This window comes from Macrotis lagotis, chromosome X (assembly GCF_037893015.1).
Source record: "Macrotis lagotis isolate mMagLag1 chromosome X, bilby.v1.9.chrom.fasta, whole genome shotgun sequence".
NCBI lineage: Eukaryota > Metazoa > Chordata > Mammalia > Peramelemorphia > Peramelidae > Macrotis > Macrotis lagotis.
Window position 1 is genome coordinate 382,490,177 of NC_133666.1, and position 23,769 is coordinate 382,513,945.

The following is a 23,769-nucleotide window of genomic DNA, read 5'->3' on the forward strand; positions in this document are numbered from 1 at the left end:
CCTTATTTAAATTCAATTCACTTGCATGTAATGTTATCATCATGATCTTCTTCAAGAACAAAGGATAAGCAACAATAACCTTTTGTAGCTTCCAATAAGTTCATTTTTCCTAGCTGTACCAGATCTAAAATCTTATTTTAAGTCATCAAACTGGTCTGCAACTGGCTAAGAAACAAAGAAGTTCAACAGTTGAATAGATTAAGTTAAAAAGAAACAGTAATAAATGTCTATAGTAATCCACTGTTTGATAGTCAAATAGTAAGTTCTTATTCCAGTAGCTGAAAGATTCCAGCCACTGGAATAAGAATTCATTGTTTGACAAAAAGTGCTGGGAAAATTGGAAAATGGTATGGCAAAAACCAGGTATAGACCCACATCTCACAACCTGTACCAAGATAAGATCAAATTGGATATGGATTTACACATAAAGGATGATTTCCATAAACCAATTAGGAGAGCAAGGAATAGTCTACCTGACAGATCTATGGCTTAGGGGAGAAGTTTACGAGCAAAGTAGAGACAGAGAACATTATAAATTATAAAATGGATAATTTCTACTACATTAAATTTTAAAAAATGCACAAACCAAAACAATACAACCAAGATTAGAAGGAATGCAAAAAGCTCTAGCAAACAATTTTCACAGCTAGTGTTTCTGATAAAGGACATATTTCTAAAATATAAAAACTGAGTCAAATTTAAAGAATTCAAGTCATTCTTCAGTTGATAAATGGTCAAGGGATATGAACAGGTAGTTTTCTGATGAAGAAATTAAAGCTATCTATCTAGTCATATGAAAAAATGTTCCATTGATTAGAAAAATGCAAATTTAAACAATTTTGAATTTAAACCTATCAGATTGACCAAAATGACAAAAAAAAAAAAGAAAATGATCAATGTTGGGGAAGATGTGGGAAAAGTGGGATATTTAATCACTGTAGGTAGAGTTTTGAACTGATCCAACCATTCTGGAGCACAAATTGGAACAATGCCCAAAAGGAATAAAACTATGCATATCCTTTGATATAACAATTAGGCTTAATATCCCAAGAAATCATAAAAAATAGGAAAGAATCAATGTACAAAAATATTTATAATAGCTCTTTTTGTAATTGTGAAGAATTGAAAATTGAGGAAATGTCCATCATTTGGGGAGTTGTTAAACAAGTTATGGAATATGAATGTTATAGAGTATTATGTTCTATAAGAAAGCATGAAACACTTACATAAACAGCTGCTGAGTGAAATGAGAAGAATTAGGAAAACCTTCTACATATTAACAGTAATAGTGAAAGATGATCAACTATGATGGACACAGCTCCTCTCATAAGTTCAGTGATCAAGGACAATCCTGAGAGATCTGTTATAGAAAAATGTCATTCACATCTAGAAAAAAAAATGGAGTCCATACAGAGCAAAGCAAACTTTTTTAAAATTTCCTTAAGGTTTTTCTTTCTTTCTCATGATTTTTCCCCTTAGTAATATTTTTTTCACATCATCACTAATGTGGAAATATGTTAAATATAAATGTATATATACAACATATATAAGATTATTAGCTGTCATGGGGGAGGAAGGAAGAGAAGAGAGTAGAAAAATGTGGAACTCAAAAACTTGCAAACGAATGAATGCAGAAAATTGGAAAAAAATAAATATTTTTTTAAAGTCATTCTTGATCTTTCTTGTCTTTTTGTAATTTCTTGGAATGAAAACAGCACTTTCTACATCTTTTTATTATATTTTTGTATTTTTAGCTTGAATCTATTGTGTTAAATAAGATAAGCCTTTACATATACAAAACAGAACAGAAGAAGAACATACATACGAAATCACAAATCTCTCCTAAGTACTGCTTGCTTTTCAACAACTTGTTTATAAACCTATGGACATAGGTTAAGTGGGTGGTTCTTATTAATTGTCAGGAGCATATTTTGCTTTCCCAAATTCATAGAAAGCTAAGTCAGGTTCTATGATCTTAAATCCAGTGCTCAAAATTTGTGACTGAGATCAAAGCTATTTGGTATTGGCTAAGAAATAGAGTGGTGGACCAGGGAAATAGACTAGGTGCAATAGCAGGAAATGAGTATAGTAATGTGCTATTTGATAAACCCAAAGAGTCCAGCTATTGGAATAAAAACTCTCTCTTTAATAAAAACTGCTGGGAAAATTGGAAGTTTGTTTGGAAGAAACTTAGATTAGACCAACACCTCACACCCTTTTACCAATATAATATCCAAATGGATACAAGATTTAAACATAAAAAAAAATACTACAAGAAAATTAGAAGATCAAGGACTAGTTTACCTGTCAGATATATGGAAAGGGGAGCAGTTTATGACTAAGGAAGAGATGGAGAACATCACCAAAAACAAACTAGATGATTTTGATTACATTAAATTAAAAGGCTTTTGCACAGCCAAAACCACTGTAACCAAGATCAAAAGAAATGTAGTAAACTAGGAAACAATCTTTACAACTAATGATTCTGACAAAGGACTCATTTCTAAAATATACAGAGAACTGAGTCATATTTAAAAAAAAAAGCCATTCCCCAGTTGACAAATGGTCAAAAGATATGCAAAGGCAATTTGCAGATGCGATCAAACAATCCATAGCCATATGAAAAATTGCTCTAAATCATTAATTATTAGAGAAATGCAAATTAAAGCTTCTCTGAGGTACCACCTCACACCTCTCAGACTGAGCCAATATGACCAGAAAGGGTAATGATCATTGATGGAAGATTTGTGGGGAATCTGGGACACTCTTACACTGTTGGTGGAGCTGTGAACTCATCCAAACTTTCTGGAGAGAAATTTGGAACTACACCCAAAGAGCAACAAAAATGTGCATACCCTTTGATCCAACAATACCACTACTGGGTCTATACCCTGAAGAGATGATGAAAAAGGATAAAAACATCACTTGTACAAAAATATTCATAGCAACCCTGTTTGTGGTGGCAAAGATTTGGAAATCAAGTAAATGTCCTTCAATTGGGGAATGGCTTAGCAAACTGTGATATATATATATATATATATATATATATATATATATATATATTATATATATATATGTATGTCATGGAACACTACAGGAATTCAGGGAAGCCTGGAGGGATTTGCATGAACTGATGCTGAGCTAGATGAGCAGAACCAGAAAAACATTATACACCCTAACAGCAACATAGGGGTGATTATCAACTTCAGTGGACTTGTTCATTTCATCAGTGCAACAATCAGGGACAATTTGGGGCCGTCTGCAATAGAGAATACCATCTGTATCCAAATAAAGGACCATGGAGTTTGAACAAAGTTCAAGGACTATTCCCTTTAATTTAGGGGGGAAAAACAGATATCTTATTGTCTGATCTTATTATCTCTTATACTTTTTGTTTCTTCCTTAAAGATATGATTTCTCTCTCATCATACTCAATTTGGATCAATGTACAACATGGAAACAAAGTAAAGACTGACAAATTGCTTTCTATGGGGCAGTGGGTGGGGTGGGGGAGGGAAGTAAGATTGGGGGAAAAATGTAAAACTCAAAATAAATAAGATCTTTAATTTAAAAAAAATTGTGACTGAAAACACTAAAGAAAAATGATGCTCAATGACTCCTGTGGGAGTCATTCTCTGAAAACATTTCTAAAAACATGACCCTCTAAGGAACCAAATTAGAAAGATTATTTCCATTTGGGTACACACCACACACACACACACACACACACACACACAAAACATAGGACTCCCACTGAGTTACTCCCCAAACTTACACTTATAGGTGAACTGGCCTTGGATTCTAGGAAAGAATTCTAGGAAGAAACTACTCCTGTTACATTGCTCATGAGCCTCTACTGGTGTTCCTATTAACAATCTGGCACTGTATCCAGAGAAAGAATTGTGGAGTTTGAATAAAGACCAAAGACTATTACCTCTAATTTTTAAAAAATGTTATCTTATCATGTAATTTTGCTATATTTCATACTTTATGTTTCTTCCTTAAGGATATGAGTTCTCTCTCATCACATCCAACTTAGATCAATGCATACCATGGAAACAATGTAAAGACTAACAGACTGCCTTCTGGGGGGGGGGGGGAGAGAGAAGCAAGATTGGGAGAAAATTGCAAAATTTAAGATAAATAAAATCTTTCTAAAAAAAATCAGGCAGTAGGCAATTAGTTCTTAAGTCATGGATGAGTCTTCATAACCCTCTAGGTCATAGCAAACTGGCTCCTTCTATTTTCCACTATCTCCCAAAATCTGTCCAAGTTCATAATACGTTGGACACCTTATGACCTAAGGGTCTTATCTTCTGATGTCACAGCATTTTAATACTTTAAGTGTTTTCTTGGCAAAGATACTGGTGTGGATGACCATTTCTTTCCCCATAGGATCATCTTTTGTCAGAACTTTCCATTGCCATTTATAGATCTTGGGTAATCCTGTTCAGTACAACTCATAGTTTCAGTGAGCAATTCAAACCCACAGCAATGATCCAAATTGCAAATTCTAAGCAAATGTTAAATTGATATTTACTGAAAGGATAGCATAAAAACATTCCCACTGAAAATATGTGGTGCACTATCCCACAAATGCACAGTGCCCAACAAAAGGTAAGCTCAAACTTAGAGCATGATGAAAGTGAGTCCTATGTAAAATATGTATAATACATATGTAAAAAAGTGAGTCATATGTATAATATTTATAATACATATGTAAAATTGGTTAACTCAAAATTCCTGTTATTTCAGGGCCTAGAAGTCTTTTTTTTTAAATATAAAATTCTCATGCTGCACCCATTGGATACAGCTCTTTATTGGGAAGGCTGTCCAACAGAGTTCCCAAGAGCTGCAGTCTATAACTGACTCTCCTCTCCACCAAGATGGGGATGCTCCTCATAGCTGATTCCCTTCTTGAATTACTGTATTTTCACATCCATTGTCTGCCCTCAGTATGTGTCTTTGTTCCTAGCTAGCTGCTCTATCTCCCACTGGTCCAGTAGCTCCATTGACATGGTAGATAAGTGCACTGGAATGAGGAGAAGGAGATCTGATGCCACAAAGCACTCTTAAGCCTTGAAGCTTCCAACTGCTCAGTGGAATGATTGATTCTTTCAGTCAATCTTTCAGTCATTTATGGTCAAAGCCCTATAATCCTGTTTAAATGATTAAGGAGTAATGCACATGTTGAAATGGGAATGCAGGAAAATGTTTAGCATGTACTTAACTCTGTAATTATACTCTGGGTCTTTTGTGATTACATTAATCTGAGACAGAGGGTAAGTATCCCTTATATAATTATGTATATAAAATAGCATAACCAAATACAGATTTACTAACTTCTTCTTGGGGCCATGTAACTATCTGTTGAAAATTTGCTTAGTTCAGGATCAGTGAGGATAAAATGTCTACCCAACAACATCTTCTGGATATTCCATATACCCACAGCCATACTCTTTTAATACAGTTTTCTCCTAGTTAAAAAAAAAATATTTCTCAAGGACATAAAAAAGGAACTTTAGCCTTCCTAGAACTAGGATGAGATCTTCAACCACTCAAATCTATATCACTCTCAACCCAATGCATCACCTATTTCAAACTAAAACTCCTTCCTTCATGGAATTCAATCTTTACTTCTATATCTCTCCTGTATTTTTTTAACTCCAGTCCATGTCTGCACACTCCTTCCTAGGTAGACTGTGAAATAGGAAAAAGTGCATCTTCTTGCCTTACATCTCTTTTTCTCCAGAAACTGTCTAATTTGCCCTTATCTCTTTTCAGTATCATCATTCTTTCTTCTTGCATCAAAACTGTCAATGTCTTCAAAGGTTCACTGTGTTGTTCCTCTTGGTTAGGGGTCTGCAAACTACGTTACTTAGTTTTTAAAAATCATTCTTAGTCCAAGAGCCAAACAAAAACAGGTGGGAGACATGACCCCTCATGCCAGATTTGGCCAGTGGGTCTTAGACTGTTCACTTCCCCTGCCCCTTTTAAATCAGCACTGACAAAGTTAACAAACCAGTGGTCAGATGAAAAAAGATTAGGAAGCACTAATGGAAAACATTATTAACTCTATGGCTGTATGTAATTGATTACCAATTTAAGCAGGGGAAGATACAGAAATTATTTCATTTCCCATATTAATAAAATAACAGATGATAAAGTGTCATGTTAATAAGGTATCAAACCCTTAATGAACACTTCTCTCTATTCAAATCAGAAGGGACTATTGACTGGAATATTGGTCATATCTCTGGAGACTTCAAATGGCTAAGCCTATTTAGGAAGGTTGCAGAGTTCAAAACTGTCAGAGCATTCCAATTGGCTCAAGGCAGAAAGAAAACCAGTCTCTTAGAGGGAATCAGTTTGGGCAAGGGACACCTCTCTCCTCTACACCAAGTAGGCTATGGTAATTTGTTTTCTGTTTGTTTGACTTTTTACTAAATATTTCCCAATTACATAAAAAAATTTTAACCATCCCTTTTTTAAATTTTGAGTTCCAAATTTTCTCTCTCCCTCCTACTTCTCCCCCTTCCTTGAGAAGGCAGGCAATTTGATTTTGACAATGCATTTAGGTCATTGAAAACATTGTTTGTCCTTTATTTCATTTGGAAGACAACCATTGTCTTGAGCTGCTCATAAATTGGATTTTAATAAGGTAGAGCTGCACAGTCATCACTCTCACTCTGTCATCCAGGGTCATCAAAGTCCAATGGCAAGAAAAAAATCAGATGACTGGTGAGGGCCCAGGTTGCAGTGCATGATCTTGACATTTTCAATATATGATCAAGCTCTAAGCACTCTATGGCACATACTTCCTGCCTTCATGACCATTGGAATAAATTGTTTCTATCTACCCATTCTACTTGGGGGAGTCTTCACATTCTTCACATTCAGTCTTCACACCGAAGAAACTGAGATCTCTTAGCTATCCTTAACTTGATTTAGACATCTGCTGAGATGATTTACCAGGATGTGGTCAATGGAAACAGTAGCTTCTTTTTTGTTTGTTTTTATTGATATTTTTTCCAATTACATGTTATAAAAGTTTTCCAACATTCATCCACTTGAATATTCATGTATATATTTTTCTACCACCCTTCCCACTCCTCACCCCTCAGCGGTGAACAGTCTAGTAAAAGTTGTATATGTTCATTTGTGTTTAACATGTTTACATAATAGACATTTTGTGGATGAGGAATTAGAATTAAGGGTAAAGAAAGAAAAACTATAGAATAGGAAGGAAAATATAAGAGAAATTTTATTAAGTGACCATAGTAATCATTCAGATTCTATGAGGCTTATTTTTTGATTTTCTTTTGTTTTCCTCTGGATGTGGATGGTTTTGTCCATAACAGGTCTCTCGGGGTTGTGCTAGATCTCTGAACTGCAGACAAAAGCTTCTTTGATCCACTGGAAGAGTTGGATGAATCAGGTGGAGACCAAAGGTAGATGAGCAAAGGGTTCAGCAAATCCTTATACCAAAAGTGCTAGTGGTCTCTGAGCACCTATATACCTCCATGAAAAAAAATTTCCATATTAATCATTTTGCAAAAGGAAATACAAATAAAATATTTACTTTTGCAACTTGGCCAAGGCACTTTGAACCAGAACAACTCCACTAGTAAGGAGACAATAAATCCACACCAGAACAGAAACACACCCTGTCCAATCTACACAGAGAGGTAGTCCCCTCAAGTTCAAAAGGACCAAGATTTCTGGTAGCAAAAACAGAGAGCAGGCCATGAACTCAACAGAGAGCTAGTCTTGTCAATCAAGAGCTACTCTGAGGAGAGTAAGACAAGACTGGAAAGATCTGGATATTAAGGACAGATTTAGGATAATAGTGAAAAAAAACCTATGGGTACTAGAAAAAATGGTTACAAAATTCATCTGAAACAACAAAAGGGCAAGAATAGCAAGGCAATTGCTAAAAAAAAACAAAAAAAAAAAACATAAAGGAAGGTGGCCAAGTTCTACCAGATCTAAAACTATACTATAAAGCAGCAGTCATCAGAACTTCCTGATACTGTTTAAGAAATAGAATAATGGATCAGTGAATTAGGATAGGTTCAAAAGAAGTGGCAGTAAATGACTCCAGCAATCTACTATTTGACAAACCCAAAGACCTCAGCTTCTGGAATAAGAACTCACTATTTGACAAAAATTGTTGGGAAAACCGGAAAATAGTATGGCAAAAACTAGGCATAGATCCACATCTCACACCCTATACTAAAATAAGGCCAAAATGGGTACAGGATTTAGACATAAAGAGCAATGCCATAGATAAATTAAGAGACCAAGAAATACTCCATCTATCAGATCTGTGGAAAGGGGGATAAATTTATAACCAAACAAGAGTTAGAGTACATTATAAACTACAAAATGCTTAATTTTGACTATATTATATTAATAAGTTTTTGCACTAATAAAATCAATGCTGCCAAAATTAGAAGGAAAGCAGAAACCTAGGAAACAATCTTTACAACTAGTTGTTCAGATAAAGGTCTTATTTCTAAAATATATAGAGAATTACATCAAATTTATAAGATCACAAGTCATTCCCCAATTGATAAATGGTCAAAGGATATGAACAGTTTTCAAATGAAGAAATTAAATCTATATATAATCATATGAAAAAATGCTTCAAATCATTTTTAATTAGAGAAATGAAAATTAAAACAACAATGAGGTATCATTTCACACCTATCAGATTGACCAAGATAAGAAAAAGGAATGATCCATGTTGGAGAGGTTGTGGGAAGACTGGGACATTGATGCATTGCTGGTGGAGTTGTGAGCAGTATGGAACTATGCACAAGGAACAATAAAACGTTCATACCCTTTGACCCAGCAATTCCAATTCTAGTTCTATATCCAGAGGAAATTATAGAAAAAGGGAAAATTCCTACATGTTCCAAAATATTCACAGCAGCTCTTTCTGTAATGGCAAAGAATTGGAAATTGAGGGGATGCCCATCAATTGGGGAATGGCTAAACAGGTTATGGCACATGAATACTATGGAATACTATTGTTCTATAAGAAACCATCAGTGGTCAGACTCTAGAGAAGCATGAAATGACTTTTGGGACCTGATGCTGAGTGAAGGGAGTAGAACCAAGAGAACGATGTACTCATCAACAACATTGTGAGATGAACAACTTTAATGGAAGCAGCTCCTCCTTAGCAGCTCATTGAGCTAGAACAAGTGTATCAGACTGGCTATGGACTATATTATCCTCATCCAGAGGAAGAAAAATAAAACAAAACACACACACACACACACACACACACACACACACACACACAACCTTTAGAATCTGAGGAACACTTTATAAAAATTATCTCTAATGTATCTCTTTCCCTTAATCCTGATGCAGAGAAATCTGGGCATGGTAGTGATGAGATCAGTTGAAAACAAACTTTGTAAATCTTTTGTTTGCATTATAAAAGAGAATCTTCCCTTCTGGCTTTATCATCTAATTTAGGCCACACCTGAGGACCTGACCTTCAGCCTGATTTGGATTGCATTGTGCTCTGGTGGGGGCAGCTAGGTGGCAGGATGGAGAGAGCACAAGCCCTGGAAACACCCAAGACCACCCAAAAGAGATCCCTCCCCCAAAAAAGGAAAACCTCCAATTCAAGACTTGGGTCACTCCAGGTCACCACCCCCTTCCATGGACTCTTGGAGAGAATTTAGAGGAGCTCACTCTTTTTTTAAACACCTAGCCTCCTACTGAACCCTGGTCAGCTGGCCTGGCCAATTCAATCAGCAATCCATATGGTCTCTTTAAACTTTTTAACTTTTCTATTACTCTCTTAATATGTTGTAACTTCCTTTAATAAATCTCTATTTTCTTTCCAAAATCTGCATTCCCCAGTCTGAGTCACAATTCATCGAAGAAACAAATTAGCAGCAACAACCCTAATTCCTCATACTGAAAATTATTCATCTGTAAACATGTGTTTTCAAAATATGTATGTACAATGCTGTTCGAGGGGAGGGGGTAGGAAGAGAGGGAGTAAGGAAATTTTGTAACTTAAAAATATACCTGTGCATATTGATGAAAATAAATTTAAAAAAAAAAGAAAACCTACAAGTAACATAAGTAAAAAGAAAGTTGAGTCAGAAACTAGACAGATATTCAAAACTAAAACAAAATAACACCAGAAACAACCTTGAAAATGAGACAACTTCTGCCACAGACAGGAAGCCTATTATTCATTTCCTGGTGGTTTGGAAGCCAGTCTCAGCAATTACTCTACCCTGGATCACCTAATTTAGGGTCATTGTAAGTAAATTAACATGATTTGGATAGAAAATGTGGGGGATGGGACAAACTAATACTTGTTATTGCTCATTCCTAAAAGAGGTCACATTTTCCATCAGGATAAACTTTTAAATCAAAACAATGACAAATGAAGAGCAAAACACATTTTATCCTAATGACCTCAAAGAGCTAGATTTTATTCATTTGTATTCTAGACATGAACTGCACGGAGAATCTGACATGTGGCTCACTTTTAGAAATAGCAGGAAGATTCTAAGATTAGGAAAGTGTACTCAGAAAAGTCAGCTATAAACTATCACAAAGGTTCTGTTGTCCTATACTCAAAGGAGCCAAGGAAATCTTAATTGTGACAAATCCAACCAAAATATACCCTAAATATTTGTTTTTCTTTTTTATTTGATTTATGGAGGGCTTTAATCCAAAGGCTGAGTTATAATTCATTCTGCTGTTTTCATTGTCAAACAGAGTCACATTGGGTCAAAATAAAGGGGAAAAGGGGGGTGAGGGGAGAGAAGATAACCCATTTAACCTTGAAAGGTTATCTCCATCACTATCAACATTAGCAGAAAGAATATCTAACTCACCCCCACACCTAAGACTAGCTGGGAACTAAAGATAGCCATCTCTGTTTGTGTGTGTGTGTGTGTGTGTGTGTGTGTGTGTGTGTGTGTTTGTATGTGTGTGCACGCACGTGTTAACTGGTAGTCAATCTCAAAATGCCAACTCTGAGAAACCATGCTCTCTGTACACAAGGACCCTTTATCTGGGGACCCCAAAAAATGACACATTTAATGAAACATTTAATAAATGCTTATTGAGTGATTGAATAAAAGTCCTATCACTAAGAGAGGAAGATGTTTCCTTGATTATGGGACCCTAATTTAACTCTATCATTTTTCATTATCTTCTCAGCACATACCATCTTCTCAATCATTATTTATCCCAGTCACTCAATCTCAAAACATTAGTCATCTTTGATTCTTTGCTCCTTTGTTCTGTACTTACTGCCTCTTGCCCATATCTAATCAGGTACCAAGACCGATCATATCATTCTTCATAATGTATTTCTAAGCTAAGCAGCATTGATAAATACCTGTAGTCCTTGCTATAAGGATAAACTGAGGCTGGTCAATAGCTTGAGTTCATGAGTTCAGTCAACCTAAAACCAATCACTTACCCACAAGGAGTCTGGTAAAAAAATATAACTAGTCCCTGGTGATGGAAAAAAAAGCAGAAAGGAAGGAGAAATTGGAGCCAAAAAGACACCAGGCTTCTCTAAGGAGGGGGAATCCAGTGAAGATTATAAAGTTAGAGCAGGTTCAATGCTGCACTTCTAGCTTGGGCAAAATAGAGAGAACTAGTCTCGAAAAATAAATAAAAAGCAAATGTATTTTTAATCACAGTGTGCATCATAACCTTGGAAGCAGCCCACTCTTCTGCACAAGAAAGCATAAAGCAGCCACTGGCTTGAAAAGCTCTCTAGTTGAAATGGGACAGGACTCATTCCAGATTTTAAATATCAAGGTAAGATACTCAAAAAGACAGTGCTTTAAGATATCATCTGTCCTTAAAAAGAAAAAAAAAAGAAGGGTTAAAGTAATGAGGGAAACTGAAAGAATATGAGAAAGATAGAAATAGTTTTGGGAACTGAGATTTTTGTAGAAGTGGGAGGGTATTTCCTCTATTCCCCCACATTGAGAGAATAAATGATAAAACATCAATGATTATTAGAGAAGTATGGAGACTGAAGTCTGATGAGAGCGTCAAATATATAACAAACTGCTATACGCCCTCAAGGAGCTAACAATCTAGTTAAGAGTGATGAGAAATGACATAAATTACAAGTACATAGTACAAAATTCTAGGAAATCAGATGGACAGATAATTTCCAGCTGAGGAGGACTGGGAAATCATCAGCAAAGACTTCACAGTAGAGATGACATTTGACTACATTACCACTTCATTGTTACACTTTTTTTCCTCTCTAAAAAAAAAATCTTTCAATGACTCCCCTTTTCACCAAATTTTTTCACTTGACTTTTAAGTCCTGTTATAATTTTACCCATGGAATTCAAAACTCAGCTCCCATTAATTCCCATTATGACTCCAATATGTCCTCAGAGCGAGCATAGTGTTCCCCTTGTTGTCCCATTCCTTAGCACCATAGTAAGCCAGTTTTTCTCACCTGGGACATGCCTTCCTAACTCTCTCTTATGCTCCACCAAAACATTATAAGACCAGTTTAGATCTGAGCTCCTCCTAGAAATGTTTTCTGACCACTCCAAACCATACATTTCCTTATCTCCAAATTCCTTTAGTGTTTAAAGTAATTGCCATTGATTTGGAAATTAACTGCAGAGTAGCATAATCTTTATATCACAAACTAAATTATCACTTTTAGAGTCAGTGGATCATATACTACCATTTTTGCAATTTTGACAGTTATGTAAAAAGCAGGTACGGAACAAATTCAGTAAATATAATATTTGTGAAATCAAACCCTCTCTCATTGGAATCTAGGACTTCACTTCTGGAACTACCTTTTGAGGAGCTTCTACTGTAGTTCACCTAGAACCATGCCTCCATGTAGCTTTCTAGCTATTTCCCAATTATTTTGCTATGCCTAACACCAATCCTTCTAGTTCCGATTTTATCTGATCATTTTCCCTATTAAAATGTAACCTCCTTAAGGAACTTTCTTGTATTTATACTTTTAGAGTTTAACCCCTGGCCCATATTGACTTTAACATACTTTATCATTTATTCAATGTGAGCCAAACAAACTACCTTCTCTGCTAACCCAAACAGTTCCTTCCATGTTGTCTTATTTATTGGAATAATTATGCAAGTGAGTAATAATAAACAATGGTGATTTGATTCACTCTCCCAAACCAAAGACCCCTTATGGAACCCACTCAAAGCTTATAATACCTGTAGTGGAAATCAACTGATTGGTTAACAAATAGTGATGGTGATGATATTGCTGTTCTTGAAGAAGGCCATGACATCAGAGACATGAAAACATGACAGACAAGTAAATATGATTGGAATGAGGGGTGCTGTGCTAAGTCACCAGTTTTACTTTCTTTTCCAGGGTCATCTGGGTCCAATGGTCAGATATGAATCAGTACTACTGGATATGGCCCTGGATATAATGCAATCTAGGTTAAATGACTTGCCCAAGGTCTCACAATTAGTAAGTATCAAGTGTTGAAGGCCAGATGTAAACTCAGGTCTTGTTGACTCCAGAGCTAGTGCTCTATCTATTGCACACCTAGCTATCTCCAAGTAACAAGATGAGAAAATGAATATTATAATGAGAGGTGTACCTATTCTAATAAGAGGGGAAACTAATTATGTCACTTTGACTCCTGGACCACCCCTAGCCCTTGGGCAATCTAGATAAAGGATCTATCTCTTACTCAAGTCTGAATAGAACTCCTTGGGCTTCTCCACTTGAGTGGGTACTGAAAATGTCATTATCAGCAATATCCTTCAGATCCTGGCTTGACCTAGTAGAGAATCAAGAATTAGGAAAAAAACTTGGATCTTTGCAATAATTTGTTACTTAATAATCATTTCTCTTACTTCAAAAGACCGTTCTAGCTCTAAAACTAATTCTGTGATGCCAGAAAGGATAATCATTGTTAAGGTAAAATCTCAGAAGATAGATATGAAAAGGAAGGAAGTAAAACAGTGCCTACTACATGTTTTACAAATATTATCTCATTTATTCTCACAACAACCCTGGGAAGTAGATGCTTTTATTATTCCCAGTTTTATAATTTAAGGAAACTAAAACATAGGTTAAATAACTTGTCCAGGATCACACAGCTAATGTCTTGAGATCACTTGTCAATTCAGATCTTCCTGATTCCAAGCCCAGTCCTATGATTCTCTGCTCATCTGAAAGAAAACTAGTTCAACACTTAGAATGGATATCCCAGGAGGGTGTAACTTGTCTTGGTAAACAACCATCATTCACTATGTGTATGGCATCATCCATGGATTACCATCCCTTCTCTGGTCTTCAGTAAGTGCAAAACAAAACAAATAAAATCCAAGCCTATTTCAACCTCTCACTATAGCTGTCCTGGTGCTCACACTGCCAAAAGCCCCACCACATGAGGAGGGGACCCGGGAACTGCTAGTGATTAAGCTCTCCCTATCTTGTTCAAGAAACACAGAGCTTTTTTTTTTTCAAAAGCCCAGGGTGGGAGAAACCTGCTGAGCTGGTGATACTCTCAGAGAGCACATTGTGTGCATTGGCAGAAGAGTTCAGTCTGTGGGGACTTGGTGGGTTTTTTCCTCTAACAGGCACGTCCATCTATTCAAACCCAACTCTGTGGGAATACCAGAAATATAAAAAACAATAGCAACAAGAAAATGAAGTACTTCCATTTAAAGTCCTGCTGAGGGCTTTTCTTAACTTCCTTTCTCCAAGTTACAAACTCCCTCAGTATAAGGGGATTAGAAATACACTCTTAACTGTGCCTCTTGACCTTCAACTAATACCAAGAGAACTGAGAGCATGGAAAGGGACAGAAGTCCCTGGGCTCTTTCTTCCTTACAATATGAGGCAGGGGGTTTTAGGAAGAGACTGAGAAATTGGGAAACAAAAGAACTAGGTGAAGGGATCAATGGCAAATTGAATGAATGATTAGATTCACTCCAGGTAATCCAGGCAGCAGTTTCTCAGACTAATTTAAAAGACTGACTAGCAGGACTGGCTCAAGGTAAATTATGTAGAACTCCCTAACACACAAACCCCCCTTTCAGCAACCTCCCATTCCCTCCTCCCTTTGGAGTAGATCATCCTTCCACAGTCCTCCAGTCATCCTCACTCCCTTCTGAGAAAATGGGCAGATAGCTCCTAAAGCCCTCCAATTCTACCATTAAGTTTACAAGAGGTAGTGAGGAAGAAGCTTTGTACAGCCAACTCACATAAAAAGTTACTTCCCCAATAAGCTTCCCAAAGAGACTACAAATACCCCTAGCATATAGTTTTCTCTCATCCACCCCCAGCTGCAGATAAACTAATCCATACCACAATAAAATCATGAAGGGGGAGAATTGTTTCATTTCTGAGTTTCAACCTCAATTTTTTATAATTTATTTACCTCCTCAGCAAAATCTACTCTTCACCCAATCAGTAGTGCCTTCTGGATATTTCCAAGCATGTGTCCACTAATCTAGTGTCTTAGTATTAGATCTAGTTCTCATTAGCAGGAATAACTACCAAGGTTATGGTTCTTAAAAACCACGTGTAAGTAATTTATCACCTTCTATAAGATATCAGTAAGCAGATGACAACAGAAGAAGGTAGACATTCTGGGAACCCAAAAAAAATCACACTACATTTCTTCAAAATGCTTCTAATAACTGATATTTATAGAGATCTTGTCCTTTTAAGGCAGAACCTGGGTTGAAGTGGTCCCTTTGTCTCCTATAAGGGATGGGATCATGGACAAGTTACTTCTGCTTTCTATGGTCCAGAGAAGAGTTACAAGTAGCCCCAAACAGATTAAAATGTTATTGAGAAATGTTTTGCAAAATAAAAAATATAACACACCATAATACTTATTTGTGGTTTTCTGAATCAACATGGAACTGACAGGAATCTTTCTATTTGAGTTTGACATCTTTGCTCTTAGACTCAAAATTATAGAGAAACATTTATTTAGAGAAAGTTTCCTCATCTGCAAGTTCCCTAGGTCAATGAAATCACAGATGCATCCCTATTTCTTAGTTACAAAGTACTTTCTCAAAATAGACTTGTAAAACAATCCAAAGACGATAATAAAGTAATAGAGATTTTAAAAACTTTACCTTCATTAGCTTGTTTAAGGTTCACAATGACCCTTAAGTCAGTAACAAAGTGTAGAAGAGGAACCTGGGTTTAGAGATCTTAATTCCACAACCATGAAGAGACACACCCAACTCTCAAAACTAAGTTTTTCCTGACTAAAGTCCTTTGTGCTCCCCACTTTTCCACACAATTAGATTCACTGAGAGGTAACAGGCCAGCATATCAATCATTTGTCTCGCTGTTTCCCTAACAGTACAAACCAGGGGCCGACATAATTATAGCAGCTTGAATCTTACACCTACTAGCTTCCAAAAGCAAATCCTTTCAGTCAAATACCCAGGACCTGAAATCCATCCTGGTCTAGTACAGACCTGCTTTTCCTATTCTTTCCTTGTTTTACTATATCCCTGTCTTCCCTCCCCAGTCCTCAATCCCACTCAATCAGCCCTCTAATTCACAGATACCAGAAATTAAGGTGCCCATTCTCATTGTACCCTCTTCCCTAAATTGCTCCTTCTTGAAGACAGTTTGTGAATCAAATATAAGCCAGGTCCAGAAATTAAAAATTAAAGAGTGAAGAGGAAAATATAGAGTCTTTAAAGGTGTTAAAATGTTTGAGGAAAAAACAAAGGAGACTTAAGAAGAAAATTGTTGACGATCTTTAACTTGTAAAACTATGTGCTATGAATCCTAGAACAGAAATAATGAAAAGGGAATTGGGGGTATGAATAGATCTGGACTGGAGAACTAAGAAGGGACTTGGCTAGGGTGGAAAAAATTCTGGAGGTTTTAGAAAGGAATTCATAATTCCATTGTGTTTTTCCCTTGGTTGATTATTTCCTATTTATCCTATATATAGATCTTTTATACATAATTGATTGAATGTTGTGACCCCCCATCAAATTGTGAGTTCTTGTGGGTAATGATCGTTGATTGCCTTCTGTATTAGCACTGTGCCTGGCACACAATAGACAGTTAAAAAATCCTTATCCACTGTCTAACTGATTGATCTGTCTTAAGAGTCTAAGATTCTAATTTCATCTATTTGCATAGGAAGATTATTTAACTAATTATCATGTTATATAATCAATAACTATTATTAATAATTTTGTAGTTAGTTTTATTTGATGATGCCACAAAACTGCTCCTATGTTTTCAGTCTTCATAATATGGGGCATAAAATAGAATAGTCATCTTCTTGTGTAACTTGATCTTCAGCTCAACTTTTAAAAACGGGAGAGCATTGTACACACATAGCCACTGACCGTTTCCTGCCTGGAAAACTTGTTCTATAAAGAACTCTTTTCATTTCTCTTCTGTTGACTTTCTTAGCCTGATGTGGACCTTGAGGAAAGGTAACTAAATCCTACTCTCTTCCCTGTAACACACACACACACACACACACACACACACACACACACACACACACACACACCAGGGAAAAAAATTAGGAAAAAACAGAGGAAAAAATAATTTAGATTGGGTGGATCTTCAAATTTTAAAAGAAAAATAATTAAAGTACTCGTGCTGGGAGGCAACGGTGGATAAAGAGAAAGCCTCTGAAGACTCCTCTGATAATATTGATGGTTTGACTCTAGGTTAGTCATTTAACTTCTCATTACACCTAGGTTTTATAGGACTATCTCTTAGTATTAGTTATAGTTAGAGACTATCTGTATTAATAGAGGTCTTTTCCTCACCAGATCTTCTTAACCTAGGTACCATGGATGGGTTTCAGAGAGTGAAAACTTTTTTTCCACTAACCTTTCACAAATTTAGCATTCTTTTGATTAATAATTTTTAAAAAACTTTTTTCTGAGGACTACAGGGTTTAACCAGATTCAAAAAGAGGTTCATAACACACACACAAAAAGGTTAAGAATCCATGCTTTATGCCAATGAAATGACAGATCTGGGTTTTTTTTTTTTTAGTTTTTTCTAGTGTGACTCCAATTTTGTTATCCAAACCTATGACCCTTGAAAAGGTCTGACCCATGTAAGAAAATAACCAGTTTTGGGGATGGAACTCACTGTACTCCTAGGGTAGACAACCATTCCAATCATCAGTAAATGACTTACTCATACTTCTAGGATATTCAGTCTACATTAATAAAACACTTAGAAATAACTATTTTTTAAGTAAAAAAGGGAGTCAATCAGACTTGATAGTCTTTGTTTCAAGAAGTGAGAAGTAGGGAAAAAAATTTTTTTTAATCCAATACCTTTCACCTCTCCTCCCCAGGAATTACCCATCATTTGTTTTGGCAACAGAATATCATCAAAGGTTGCAGTTTTTCTGCAGGAGCTAATCACGAATCATTCAAAAAATAATATGTTTTGGACACACTGTTTCCCTTAGGACTCATTTTCTGCAAACTATGGACTTTAAATCTATCTTCTCTGCCACCTGACACTTCCTTTCAATAGCTCTGCCAGCAATGGGGAAGATCACCTCCTAGATAATCCTTTAACTACAGCTCATGGAACTACCACGTGTGTAGGCGATCACTCAGGAAGGGACCGTATCGAAGAAATAGGTATCTAAGCACAAAGTGTCAGATTTCCTAAGTAACAGCCTCAAAGCAACTTAGCACCAGCTACCTGACCACCTAGCTATGGTCAGTTCCATCAAAGAAAGAACTTTTTTAAGGCTAACATGATTCTTTCTGCTAAAGTAAGCAGTCTCTTCCCCGTCCCTGAAAGCCAAGTTGTTTGCTGTCATCTTGAATATTCCTTATCATTAAGCAACACAGAGAAAACTAACAACAGTATAATAATAGATAGGTTACCTCTCCTCTTGGGCTACATGAGTATCACTTCTTGTTCCAAAACTGGTGTCTACAAGCAAAGTGGTCATATATCTCAGAAGACTATTCTATTTTCCTACTTTCCTATTGCCATAAGAAAAAGTTCATTATCTATTCAAAAGGAAAGAATATTTGAAGACATATGGTAGAACAGAAATCAAAATACCTTGTTTTGTTATTAATATGATCTGAGCAAATAACTTCATGATTCTGAGCCTCAATTTTCATAGCTGTCAAATGAAGATAATACTATTCATTCTGTCCTTCAATATTTATAAAACTCCTTCCTTACAACAATATTACAAGATAGAATCAAAAATATTATTCATTTTCATATAATATTCAATATTCAAATAGCATTATTATCAATAATAATTGCTATAATTATTGTTCTTATTATTTGAGATTTAGAAAAACAGACCAGATCTCTTTAGCCAAGCACTTAACGATTGACAATGAAGACCAGATATAAACAAAAATAATGAGTTTCAGAACTCATGAATCAATAAATCCAACATACCTTTGGATGAAACAATGCCATGACAAATGCTCCCTCAAAAAAATGATGCAAATAAATGAACACCAAACATCTCCTGAACCTCTCTTAATTAAGTGATAATTATATTTCTCAATTTCTCCTAAGGTAAGAGGAGTACTTTTATGAAGTATCAGGAAACTGCTTTAAATATCATCAACATCATCATCATCATCTTCATCATCAGCAGTTTCATTATCATCATCAGCATCAACTTAAATTTATTAGGTACCTAATGTGTGAAAACCAACAACATTTCAAATTTATTAGGTAAAGCATTACACTAGGTGCATAAGGAAATAAAAAATTTACCTAGGACATAGTATCTGCCTTCATGAAACATATGCAATCTTTGGGGGAAAAGGAAAGCAAAGAAGATACCAATACATATAGCAATCATATGAGTACATTAGGGAGTTATCAAGCAAAGTGCTATATGAGGTCATTCAGGGGATCTGTTAAAGATTCAAAGAGGAAATGGCATTTTAATTAGATTTTGAAAGATATCTGAGTAGGAAGTCAACAGCTGAAGGGAGGGAAGAGCTTATTCCTTGCATAGAAAACAACATGAATAAATATAAGGAAGCAAGAGAACATAATTCATATTTGGTAGTCTAGTTTGGCTGATGTGCAGGGTGCATAGAAGACCTTAATGAAAAACAAAAGGCAGAGGTAGTCCCATATGTGAATGCTTATTTAGGATGCAAACTTCAATCAAGGAAACTATACCCCCAAACCTATACATAAGATCACAGGAAAAAATATAAAGTATGAATTAGAGATGAGATTTAAAGTAGGTGAGAAAACCTTTTTGGAAATTAACAGAGTAGACATTGGCACCATCTCTCACCAGGTTAACACTTTCTGGAGGATGAACAAATACTTTCCACAATGGTTTTCAACTAGTCTTTCATCAAAATTTGTCTTCAGTTTGTAGAAGGAATATTGCAGAATTTTCAAGTCACTCTAGTCAAATTAACAGTCATGGTTTAACACATTTTTATCAAGGACTTGAATAAAAGCATAGAGGGTATGCTCATCAGATTTGTAAATGACATTAAGATAGGAATTATAGCTCACACAGTGGTTGAAAGTCAGAATCCAAAAAGAACTTAACAGACTAGAATATTGAGTGAATTAATAGGATGAAATTTAAAAGAGATAAATGTAAAGTTTTACACTTTGGTACAAAAATTCATCTTGACAAGAATGAGACAGGGAAGGTATGGTTAGATAACAACTTAGGGAGGGAAGTATACTATAGGATCAAAAATAAATCTAAAATTTTGGTGGCCTAAAAGTTTAATATGAGTCAGTAGTTTGATATCGTAGACAAAAACTCTAATGCAAATCTGGAAAGCAATGAGAGGAATAGCTTCCAGGAATTAAAAAATAAAAAACAAATAAAAATTCCCTCTGGACTTTGCCCTCATCAAACCTCATCTAGTATATTGGGTTCAGTTCTAGTTGCCACAGTCTAAAAATACAGATTCCACAAAAATGGGTTTTGAATTCATGTTACATTATGGTTGCTTGAAGAAACAAGGAATGTTGCACCTAAAGAAGAGAAGACTCAGAAGAGAACTGATTGATTTGTTCAACTATCTGTCATTCAGAAGAAAACCAGTTCATTCTCTGTCCCTAGAGGGCAGAAACAAGAATGATGAGTGGAGAAGCAGAGCAAAACTTAGATCTGATATATATGGGAAAGTTTCTTTACCACATTAGAGCTGTTCAACAGTGAATTCAGTGGACTCTCCCCCCTTGGAGTCTTCCTGAACAAGGGTTTAATGACCACTTTTTGACTATGCCTAATGAGATTTCCCTTTTTCAGTTGTTTAACTAGGTTATAGTGGAAGTTCCTTCCAATTCTCAAATTCTAGCATCTACTTTGCTCAGAACTCTGGGCTAGAGCTGGAAGAGATGCAAAACTTAGATAGAACAGGATTACAATCATAGAGGTTACAGCCATCCCTGGTTGTCATTCCGAGGCAGGTGATAGCTCCTGCTGTTGAAAACAAATAGTATAAAAGGTTTAAAAAAAGAAAAGCAAGAAGATGCTGGTAAAGCCCGTGCTGAATATGACTTGAATCTCCACCAAGAGCAAAAGTCAACTCACCCAATGATCCTAAATGAAAGGAGAAAGGAAAAGAAGCTTGTAGTCAATTCTCCTTCCTGTGCCATCCAAAAGAAAATCCAGAGTGACAGAGCTGTCAGCACCAGGGGACATCTGGGACATATGTCTAATTAAAGCAAAATATATCTTTTCAAAACCCAGCACACAATTCTCTTCATAGGTTTCTAAATATAGCTCAGTAGGGACTCAGTTTGGGGGTTGAAAATGGCCAGAGGCAGAACAACTGCTAAGAGTCCCATGAATGGAGTCAGTCAGAGCTCCTCTTGACATTTCTACTTTATCCTCGCTTTTTACAGGCACACAGGAGATATTGTTAGGGTCAGGTGTTTGAGTGAATGTTGATGGCACCTCTTTATATGTTATTGTGACATTGTCCATCTGGATTGTGCCATTCCAAGGAGGGATTGGAGAAGTGGAAAAAAACAGGCTACTGCTCAAAAAATGCTCCTGTCCCCCAAGCTTGTAGACCTGCAAACACCTAGACCCCTCACTGTCCTTTTTCCTCTTTTGGATTAAAGCATATTCTATAGATAATCTTTTAAAAATATAAATACCTTTCCTGAAGGTGTGATGTATGATTCCAATGATATCTGGGGTTTTTTTTATCCTGTATCTCTACCACAGTGACTGGCACATATTGGGCAGGTAATAAATGTTTGTAGATTGACATTAATCAGTTAAGCCTGGTTAGTTCTTCAGATGAACTCTTGTCTTTGAACTGAAAAAAAAGAGAAAGGAAAAGGGAATAAGCATTTATATTGTGCTTACAATGTGCCAGGTATTTGATCCTCATAACAGCCCTATGAGATAGATGCTCTTTTTATCTCCATTTTACATTTGAGGAAACTGAGGCAAACAGAAGTGATGTGACTTGTTCAAGGTCATGCAGGTAATAAGCGTCTGAGGCTGAATGAGAAATGTGCCCTAACCACTCAAATGGAGCACAAGCTACATAAGCCATGAAGGGAAAGAAAGATTTGAAATAAAAAAGGAAGTATCATGATGAAACAACAGGCTTGAATCCTCTTACTGTGATCAAGTCAATTTGCCTCAGTTTCTTAACTGTAAAATGAGTTGGAAAAGGAAATGACAAGGCATTCCTTAGCATATCTTTGCTAAGAAAATTCCAAATAAGTTCACAGAGTCAAACACAACTGAGAAAACAACATTACTTCATTCTGTCCTGATTTTGCTGCTATCATCTGAGAACTTTAAACAACCTCAGGTTCATAAGCTTCTTATATTTCCTATGATCTCTGGACTGTTCATGGGTAATAAATTACTAGCATGGTTGCACTAAGGCAAGTTGTCCTAAAGTGCAATTCAATTATTTTATTTTGTTTTGGGAACACTAAGGTACAAAATATATACAGATATTTGGATTGTAACAAAGTACAGCTCTATCTCTAGGGGGACATGGAAATAAACCTTATTACCAAAACCTGTTTACTCCTGGTATCATCCTGCTTCCAGCCCCAACTAAACTACTTACCTCTCTATCCCTTTCATAGCCCCTTTTTTCCTTCCCATTTCTCTTTCTTCCTGCTGATCACAGAGAAAGCAAATATCTTTTTAACCTGGTTTTGCAAGTCTTATCCTCAAGTTCAAAAAACAAACAATTCATCCTCAAATAAGAGCCTTTTATTGTTTTGCACTCATAAAAACCACCGTGATTTTCATCTAGGTTCTGGTTGGTCTCCCATTCAATGAACAATTCTCTTGTTTTAAATTTCCCATTCTCTACTCTCTAATATTCTTTCACATCTTCGTCAAAACTTGACATCCAGTTCTTTTGTTTTATTTCTAAAAGCCAGTGTAAGTTTTCAGTTTGCATCCTTTTCCAAACACTCCCTTTTAAATAAATATGCTCCATGTTTTTGGTGAGAAGTTTTTGAAGAAGTTTTGAGTACTGTGGACAAGTTACTTACCTTGGCAAGTATCCTTTCTAAGGAGATAGGTATACATTGACAATGAGGTTGACATTTGCATAACCAGAGTTAGCTTAGTATTTGGGAGGCTCTGAAAGAAAGAGTGGGAGAGAAGAGGTATTAGATTGACTATCAAACTGGAGGTCTACAGATCCATTGTGCTGACCTCATTGCTATATGCCTGTGAAACCTGGACAGTCTACCAGCACCATATGAGGAAACTGAATCACTTCCATTTAAATTGTCTTAGGAAGATT

General features: G+C 36.0%; 1 long non-coding RNA gene across 7 annotated transcripts in view; it reads right to left on the bottom strand.

The window, feature by feature from the left end:
• The window catches only part of LOC141497263 (uncharacterized), a 188,798-nt gene that overhangs the window by 127,209 nt on the left and 37,820 nt on the right, over window positions 1-23,769 (bottom strand). For 4 of the 7 annotated variants that reach the window (XR_012471272.1, XR_012471273.1, XR_012471270.1 and 1 more), the window contains 3 exons: window positions 23,513-23,603; window positions 22,139-22,302; window positions 21,567-21,690 (listed from right to left, as the gene is read on the bottom strand). This is a non-coding gene — a long non-coding RNA (uncharacterized LOC141497263). Of the gene's footprint in view, window positions 1-4,794; window positions 7,520-21,566; window positions 21,691-22,138; window positions 22,303-23,512; window positions 23,604-23,769 lie in introns of those variants that run through there. The other 3 variants (XR_012471271.1, XR_012471274.1, XR_012471275.1) reach the window with 3 other exon arrangements.